Source organism: Actinia tenebrosa, unplaced genomic scaffold, assembly GCF_029948245.1.
Source record: "Actinia tenebrosa isolate PJP-AT-01 unplaced genomic scaffold, QUT_ActTen_1.0 PGA_scaffold2__45_contigs__length_23673736, whole genome shotgun sequence".
Lineage (NCBI taxonomy): Eukaryota > Metazoa > Cnidaria > Anthozoa > Actiniaria > Actiniidae > Actinia > Actinia tenebrosa.
The window spans coordinates 4223549-4232686 of NW_028292579.1; the positions used below are offsets into that span (position 1 = coordinate 4223549).

Below are 9138 nucleotides of genomic sequence, written 5' to 3' on the forward strand. Positions count from 1 at the left end.
AATACTGAAAATCAAAGTGACCTCATAAAGCATTTATAAATGTCGATTATCTCAGAATGAATCTTTTTACAAACAGTATCGAGATTACTTTAGTGCCTTTACTTTGCTTTTGGAGAACGAGACGCTGTTGTAAGGCGAAAACGCTTTTGCTGTAAGAGAAAAGTGTTTTTAAATTTTGAAATTACCAATATTCATTTAGCTCGCCCGCCTTTTCTCGTTTGTCTGCTTTTAAAAGAAAGAAAGAGGCTGCTATGTGAGAAAACTAGCTTTATTAAGAAAGCCGCCTTGTTGGTTCAGCATGCAAGCAAAAATCTATTTCGCATCATCACAAAATAAATATTTATATCGTTTATGTCATTTTATAGGCAGTCGAATCGCTGATTACAGCTATGTGTAGACCACGAAAAAATGCCTGTTTACAAGGCTGTTGTTACACAAGTGAAGTTACGGTCTTAAAGCGGCTTCGAGTTCAACTAAATTTCAATTTCAATTTCAACTAAATTTCTCTCCTCCACTGCGGACTTTGTTAAACAGCTTGGAAATATCTATTAAGTTCTCAAGTGTTTCAAATTAGCTTTACTCTTGATATTTTAATATCATAGACTATTGGATTTTTTTATAATGGCATAGATTAGGTCCGGACGGTGAGGAATATAAAGTGTTTGTTTGGAGAATCTTAATAACTGTTAGTTCTTAAGTGCTTATTCAATATTATTATAGGAAAGCTTATAATTTAAATAAAAATTCGCGTATTTTAAAAAGTCGAACTCCAACAAAAGATACTTGCATTTTATCTCGCGGGAATATTTCGAGTTCTAGAAATGCTCTTTTAAATTGCTGTTTTTTAGATATGAATTTATCTTTGTGCCTTTTGATAAGCTAAATACAGTATTAATATACTAAGTTAATTATCGTTATTTCACTAAAGAACCCAAAAACATGTCATCTGTTGTAGAGTAAAACGTGTAAAGAGTTTTACTATAAACTATTCGTACTTATCACATAAAAAGAACAGCTAAAAAGCTAGTAAAGTATTCTCTTTCGAAATAACCCTATTTTAGTGATTTCTAAGTGGATAGGAAGAAATGGAATGGGAATTGAGTCATTAAGGAGCGCACGTGCTTCATTATTTTCGCGCCAAATCCATCGTAGCCGTTTCCCGCAAACATTGCGCTTTTTATTTAATTCTCGCTTGAAATATTTCCCTCTATTGTCAGCGCGCCTTGACATCACTCTTCGAGATAACTACCAAAAAGTGCTACTTATGCTCTGCGATCGTGCTTGGCAGCGTTTCTCGTTCCCCTCCCACTCCTCCCTTTTATTTCAAGCGCAGTTTTCACTGTTTAGCTGCTAAGCTCGACCGCCATACCTCCCATTCTCATGGTATGAGTAACAGAGATACCACTGACAAGAGTATACTGTTCAAACTATCAATATTTTTACATTTGATATATCTGTAAATCTTGGTTTTATTTCCCGCTACCGTAATAAAATCAATAATGATGGTATCTTAATAAGAAAACACTTCGAAAAGCATCAGAAAATGTTTTAACGAGCGAGTACGTTTCAGAGTGGTATTGACATTATATAACGAAAGAAAACTAATGCTAGAAACTATGTTTCAGTGGCAATTTTCGGAAATATTCAATCTTTTGTCTCATCCTTCCAAAGAGACATTCGTCTAGGAAAATCTTGGTATCCTGAAAAAAACTTTACAAGTAAGTTCTTTACCATTATTTATTATGGACAAAATCGCAAAAAAATCGGGACAAGCCGTTCAGTTCACATAGCATTATTTATGTTTCTCTATAGTTTCCTAGCATAAGTTTTCTTTCGTTCCATCTCAGTAGCTTGATGATAATATAGTCCGAAAATTTGCTCATTAAAAGGCGTTTTCTTTCGCAAAGTTTCGTGATAATGATAAAGTCGATAATTAAATCTTAAAGTTTCTTTCGGTTCGGCCAACGTAAGATATGAAACAACGGAAGAGAATGAAAAAACTCAATGAAATAAAGACCCGTGCACTAATAGTGCTTAATTTTTTTTCTGTGATGAGAAGACTGAATTGTTAACTTCCTCTTCATTCATCTCTCTGTGATTCCCTTTCGAGAGTGAGTTATTATTTCATTACCGCCATTCATGATCTCATTTTCCTATAGTAATGATCATTTCAATATTTGCAAATGGTGTTTATTATTGTTTTAGTGGATGTCAAATTTATGTTTAATAGAGATTGTTTAAGGTGTTATATAAGGTTGCAGTTCGGCCGATTCTATCACATTCTTCTAGCATCGTCTGACCAGTACACGACTTGCCACAGATTCTCTCCACTCAAGGTAACTTAATTCTTTGGTTTTCATAACTATGACTATCTTATCAAGCCATGGTTCAGTTTTATGCAGTGGGTTTTATTAGTTTATTCTGAGCTTTAGCTCATAGTTAGTGCATGTTACTTTTTTCTCGAAAAATATCTAAAAAGCGAGTGTTATCGTAATAACTCCAGCTTTCAAGCTAAGCTATTTGTTATGTACAACATTCGAACAATGTACCGTTCCATTGGTTTTCTAGCTTTTCTTGTAGTTTTTTATGTTTGTATGGTTTTCATTCTTTTAATTTTCTATAGTCTTATCTTTAGTTCTGTAATTTTCTCTATCTCTCGTTCTTTCTTCCTTTGTCTTGTATCTCTCTTGATTATATTTTCCAAGTCAATCGGATATCACTCCTCAAACTACGCGGAAACTTAAAGCGCTGAATCACAAGCGGTCCGTCAAGTTCTCAGCGTGATTTTTTCCTGTTTTAGTCCTCTACAAATCAAAATGAAGCTTCAATTCGCCATAGTCTTCCTCGTGTTTCTAGTCCTCCATCAGAACGAGGCCGAGCGCATCCCCAGTAACGTCCGGGAACTTATAAATCGAGACAACTCCGTCCCAGAATTCCTGAAGAAATTATGTCCCGACGGTGACTACAAACTATGCACTGAAATGGCAAGGAAAAGAGGAATGGAGCTACCGAACGAAGCAGGGAACAAGAGGTGTATGTTCGGCAATTACAGGGTCTGTTAGAGCACAAAGAACTTACTAATTTCATTTCAAAGGGAAGCTATAAACTATGGCACTGATGTATTCTAAAGGGAATTAAAGGAATCTGTTAAATTGAATTGTGAAAAGTAAAACTGCTAAAACATTAAGTGTTAAGCTTGATATTTCAAAGTGTCAAACTGATTAAATGTCAATGAAAACTAAACCGTGTAAATGAATTGACTCCCAGTATTCAGTAGTTGGTCTTTACATCATCGAGTCACAGTAGAAGGAGTGCCAGCCTCGACAGAAAACAATTCTAATGTGTAACAATGCTCCACAATAAAATGAATAGTGAGTTATGGGGAAAATGCGAGCTCGCAGTAGAGGCAGCACAAGGCTACCTAACAGACCGTTTTCTCAAGGTTGCGTGCGCTTCCAACTTGACGGGCCACAAAATTGAAAAACGCAAATTCATTAAAATTGAGAAGCCAGTTTTATATTTAAAGAGGAGAATGATCGATTTTATGAATTCTTATCGAAAAAAAATTCATAGCAATGCATGATAATACTCGTGTTCTGGTATCGTGGCCCGTCAAGTTCCTTAAATTTGGATGCGCACGCAACCTTGGGAAAACAGTCTATTTGTCAAACTGTAAGGGAGGGATTGTGGGGAAACGCCAAACAAAGTTTTATCAGGACGTTCCCTGTACGTCCATTCATCTAAAATAAGTCAAAGACGCTAACTCCCTGATATGGTACACAAATTCTCCTGAGACCGTTGGCTTCACCGACTATGCCCTGTGTCTGTGTCCTGCCTATTTTATACTTATTGGTACGCATGGTTGCACACTAAATAGAAACAATATGAAAAAGGTTCAGTGAAAGTGCAATGTATTCGAACCAGGGCTACCTAGCGTTTTTATCCAATCACAGACCAATTCTATAAAAAGATCCGAGTTCGTTATAAAGATAGCCAATCATATTCCATTAACTTACGACCACACCTCAGAGTAGATGTTCCTTGTCGTGTATAGGATTTTTGGGACTGAAGTTTGAAAAAAAGGTCAAAACCACTCTCTCTTGTCCCTTATTCCTCGCTTTTCTTAGAACAGCATCGTTTTAGGCGCCCCTCTACTAGAGTCGGCTAAGTTACTAGATTTCAAACGTTTCTACAAAAAACATGCTCATTCTGATCTCCGCTTTATCGTTCTCGTAGCGTTTATATACGGACACTTCTAATGTCTGAAATGGTTGACCAAGCCTCATATTCTTTTCATCTTTATATATATTATACATATACATATATATTATACATATACGTATATTATATTTTTTTGAATATATTATATATATTTTAATCAAGAGCAACAACAAAGATGTGCGCGCGCTCAAAAACCGCTGAATAATCTTCACGATTTTATTGAAGAACCATACGCGTTTTGAACTTCAAGAGGGCAATGCAAAACCCTCAAATTTTGCACGGGACACTTTATTTTTTGTTATTTTCCAAAATAACAGGTAATATCCCATTATTTTTCAAAGTTTAAGACAATTCTGTTTATTAGAACAATCTAAAAAATCGTTCTGTTTGTTTTCTGCTCAATTTTTACGATAACTTGCACACCATAGAACCTGAACATTGTCTACAATAGTTTATTAAGACAACTTTTATCAGTATTTTATAAATATAGTGTAAGTTACGTGTTCGGAGAAAATTACTCATGTTTCTTTCTTAGTTTCGGTTTTATGATTTTTTTTTTTTTTTTTTTTTTTGATTTTTTTTTTAATTTGTAGAAAGCTTAATTGATTTTCGCTATTTTCTTCCAAAATTGTACAAACGCATGTCATTATATTCCAGAGTGATTATCTCAAAACAAGCATTTTTGAAATCAGCATTAAATTTCAGGTTAAAGATGTTTCGATTTTTTGTTTATTATTTACCAAAGTAGTCAGCCACCTTAAAAGGAAAATATGCATCTTGATATAAACTATTTTCAAGAGCTAGCTGTAAGACATCTGTACTTTAGCATAGATTTTTTCACAGATGATTCACTGATGGTCTAAAAAATTGATCGGTTTCTTTAAAAGCTTGGATATGATAATCTACATGAAGCGGCTCTTTGGGTTAATTATATATTTTCCATTTATCGTTGAAAGTTCTGCATGATACATTCATGCTGATCGAATCTATCAATGGAGTGACGATTATAATTTGCTATAGCTATAGAATGAACGATGGCGAATAGGGCAGAAGAGCTGAAATGAAGAGAAAAGAACACAAGAGGAAAGGAAAGGAAAGGAAGGGAAAGGAAAGGAAAGGAAAGGAAAGGAAGACAAGAAAGGAAAAGAAAGGAAAGGAAAGGAAAGAAAAAAGAAAGGAAAGAATAGGAAAAAAGGAAAAGGAAGGAAAGGATGGAAAGGAAAGGAAAGAATGAAGAAAGGAAAGGAACAGAAAGGAATCCTTCCTTCCTTCCGGAAGGACCTGCCTTCAGAAAGGAGAGGAAAGGAAAAAAAGAACTGAACTGACTAAATCGAATAAAATTGAATGTATTATTATCGCTTTTCAACGAAAGATACCCCCACACCTATTTTATCCATATCTCAGCTATGATACATCTACTTACCAAAGATAAAATCAACCACACTTTTGATAGCCAATTTTGTTTCCGCGACATGGACTGAAGTACACGGACTCCTCACATGAATCGGCACAAATACATCAAACAGAACGTTAGTATAAAGTGCTCTTGAAACTCGGCCAAAAAATTTAATCAGATTTCCTAGGAACTGTCGGTTTTGCCAGATAATTTAGGTTTAAGATTGGTTTGTGTTTTTGCTAATAATATCATTTGACGATTTAGTCTGTAATTGGAGAATGGTTCATAAATGCACGGAAATCATTCAATTTCTATTTTAATATTCTACAACCACCGCGCACTCCCCATACGGGGCTCTTTCGTGAGGTTCCCTCCACGCACACTACCCAACTACATTCTATATTTACAACATACGACACTCAACTCACATGTTGATTTTTACGGAGGGAGGAAACCGGAGAACCCGGAGAAAACCCTTGTAGCATAGGAGAGAACAACACATCAAACAAACTCAAATCACAATGCCCAAAGCGGTTGAAACGACACTTTTAAGTCTTTGAAAGAGTAGAACTTAAACCTATGATACTACCGAAGGTACCAGACCCGATGACCATGCATGCTGGTGTCGGCATACTAGTGACTCCGCTAAGTTCAGATTTTGCAGGTATCAAAGTCCTTCAATACTGATGTACTTGAGGTCCTTGATGTTAGTAAGAGCCGATATTCTACCTCTAATGTCAAGTGTTGTTTTCCAGGTTGGTTTCAAAGTTAAATCAATGTTGTTTTTTTTGTTTGTTTTTTTTTTTTTTTGAATTCAACCAAAAACAATTTATTTCTCTAAAGCAATCTATTTCTCGCCTGAAAGCTCGGAAATTCCTTTTTTGCAGTTGAAGAAACATTTATTCAACAAGTACTCCAATGTTACGTAATTGTTTGAAAAGATGGATTTCTTGCAAATGGGCACAAAACATCATATACAAAAAAAAAAAAAAAAAAAAAAAAAAGGCGCTGCGATAAAAAGATCTGCATTTCTCGTCTACTAATTGATTCATATTGGAAACTAGCTGAAATTCAGTGAAAATGAGATACCATACAATTCGGCCTCTGATTGGCTGAAGAAGCACGAGCGACCTTTGATTTTTTTTTTCTTTTTCTTTTTGAGGTTATATGCTAGAATATATCTAATAATATCTAGAATATATGCAGCGCTATATCTAAGGGGTTGGAACAGTTTATAGTAAGCACAGTACTACACGACCTTGCTGGAAAATAAAATTAAAGTATTGGTTAACGATGGTAAAACTATTGGTTTTGAACAACCTATATACGACCTTTTCTAAAAAGTAGCGATGATTTTTGATCTTATATTGAGGTTGGATTGATGAGTGCATTAAGCGAAACCTTTTCTACATTTAGAGGTAAGAGAGATTTAGAGATTTAGATAGAAGTAAAATGGACTAATGTGATTTACCGGGTGGGATCAAGTGGCGTCGATCATTGTGTTGATATGGGTATAGCACGGGTGATAAGTGTGTCTTTGATAGTGGTTATATAACACGTGACGGCCGGTTCCATAACAAACGTGATGTCATACAGCGATACAGTTTTACCGGGCCAGGTTGTACGAAGCCTGGGTAGCACTATCCGACGGATAAACCTTATGCAGTGGATAATATTTTTAGCGCTATCCAGGCTTCGTACAACAGGGCCCAGGTGTTTTTGACCTAACGTACGCGCGCGCTTGCGGATTTGAGATTTGTTCTGTACTTTAACTTGTTTTTAGCGCGTTTTTCCCTTATTCTTTTGATTACTTCTTTATAATCATGTATTAACATGACTTCATAAGAGTATGCATTTACGCCTGTTTATCGATTAACTATCACCAATCTTTTCACCTGGACAAAGGACTCTTAATCCGCTTTTAGAAAGTCGTCACTACCGATTCAGATAACCAGCTACGAACAAATAAAAGACGAGAGAAATCCAAGGTTAGCCAAAACATAGCAGTTACGCAGTGAAGGATAATCTAAGCACAACTCGACAAGATTCGCCATTAGTTTTCAGCATGAAGAACATTATTTTTCTTCTGTTTTGCTTTGTTGCGATTCTGAGCTGTGCTGAACGAAGCGATGGGTTTTCAATGAATCCTGGTGAAGTCACTGGGAAGAGAAACGAAGTACCGGAGGTAAGGCGTGGCAAATGAGCCAATCATTGTTAAATGATAGAGTGTGTCATTTTACGTGAGAGTAGTCTCCAGAAAGACTGTATGTTGTTGGTGGTGACTGACATCAGGTACGAGAGAGGATTGAAAAAGTCAAGTGTTTGAACCCAGTTTTGTATGCGAGTGTTGAGAGTAATGCTAGCCGAGAGTTGTCGTCAGTAAGAATGAGCCAACGCTGAGCATAAAGGATAACAAAAAAGTGATATTGGTTACATCAATTTTTTGAATCTGAAAATAAGTTTGCGCGGCTACGGAACCTCTTCATTGATGCGGCAGCCATGTTGGCTGAATCATCAAGAAGAATGTTTGCCCTGCTATCCTCCTATTCAAGCTCTTCAGGGTATTTTCAGGCTATGGTTTTAATGCATTTTGATTAAGTGTATTAGCTGGAAAAGTGTTTTATTCATAATCCAAAGACCCAGAACTGAGTTGGATGCGAAACGATTGTCGAGGTTGATTATGATACAGATAGACTGTATACACCTATTTCAAAAAACGTTGTCATCACCAAAGGCAAAAGGTCATTCCGAGACGGGAATGGTTTCGTCGAGTACAAAAAACATTGAATCAGTCTCAACACTAAGGTCCAAGTCATTTCAACTATTCTTGGAATGAACCGATCTCCTATTCGAACTGGTCCAAGCCTATCGAACGTAGCCTATAGACCCCTTGCAGCACTTTGGAATGCAACCCAATCTGGGGGACAAAACAATAAGTTGCAATACTCAGGAGATTGGAATTCTGTCCCCGGATCGAGCTGCTTTGACGTCACATGCAATGGGTCTATACTGGACCAACTTTAACCCCCATTCACCTCGAAGGCTACCCCTCTACGTCCTTGAAGGCTTTGTCACCGTCTATCGCTCAACCCCCAAATTCAATATACCCTACTGGACTAATACCGCTCTTTTTCGTTTTGTTCGACAGATGACCAGATCACTGAATGATTTAGGCTTTTGCGAAGCTGCTCGTGCTCGATGTGGAGGCCACTCTCGTGACTCTCAACAAACCAGTGTTAACTAGGAGCCAAACAGGATTGACTAGTGTTAGATGAACCGAATGTTAGAACGAAAACGAGTTTTAGTTTGAAAAAAATGAGTCAAGTGTATAAGTTCATATCCTCTTGGTTATAATTAAAGATACAAAAAAAATGCAGAATGTTACCATTATTATAATGTATTGCGCAAGAATGACGTCACTTATTAAACGAATATAATTCAAGCAAACATACTCCGATTGACTGTCATGTCTTTGTTTTAAAGGCGGGAACTTATCTCTAGAGCCTGCGATCCTCTTGATC

The 9138-nt window shown here is 36.4% G+C and overlaps 2 long non-coding RNA genes across 2 annotated transcripts; both read left to right on the forward strand.

The window, feature by feature from the left end:
- The first annotated feature begins 2265 nt into the window (after positions 1 to 2265).
- Positions 2266 to 3243, forward strand: LOC148909034 (uncharacterized). The gene is made up of 2 exons (XR_016120547.1): positions 2266 to 2336; positions 2801 to 3243. It is a non-coding gene; the product is annotated as an uncharacterized LOC148909034 (long non-coding RNA).
- Positions 3244 to 7603: 4360 nt separating this feature from the next.
- On the forward strand, positions 7604 to 9064 carry LOC116289823 (uncharacterized). Its single transcript, XR_004196377.2, has 2 exons — positions 7604 to 7802; positions 8766 to 9064. It is a non-coding gene; the product is annotated as an uncharacterized LOC116289823 (long non-coding RNA).
- The last annotated feature ends 74 nt before the right edge of the window (positions 9065 to 9138 follow it).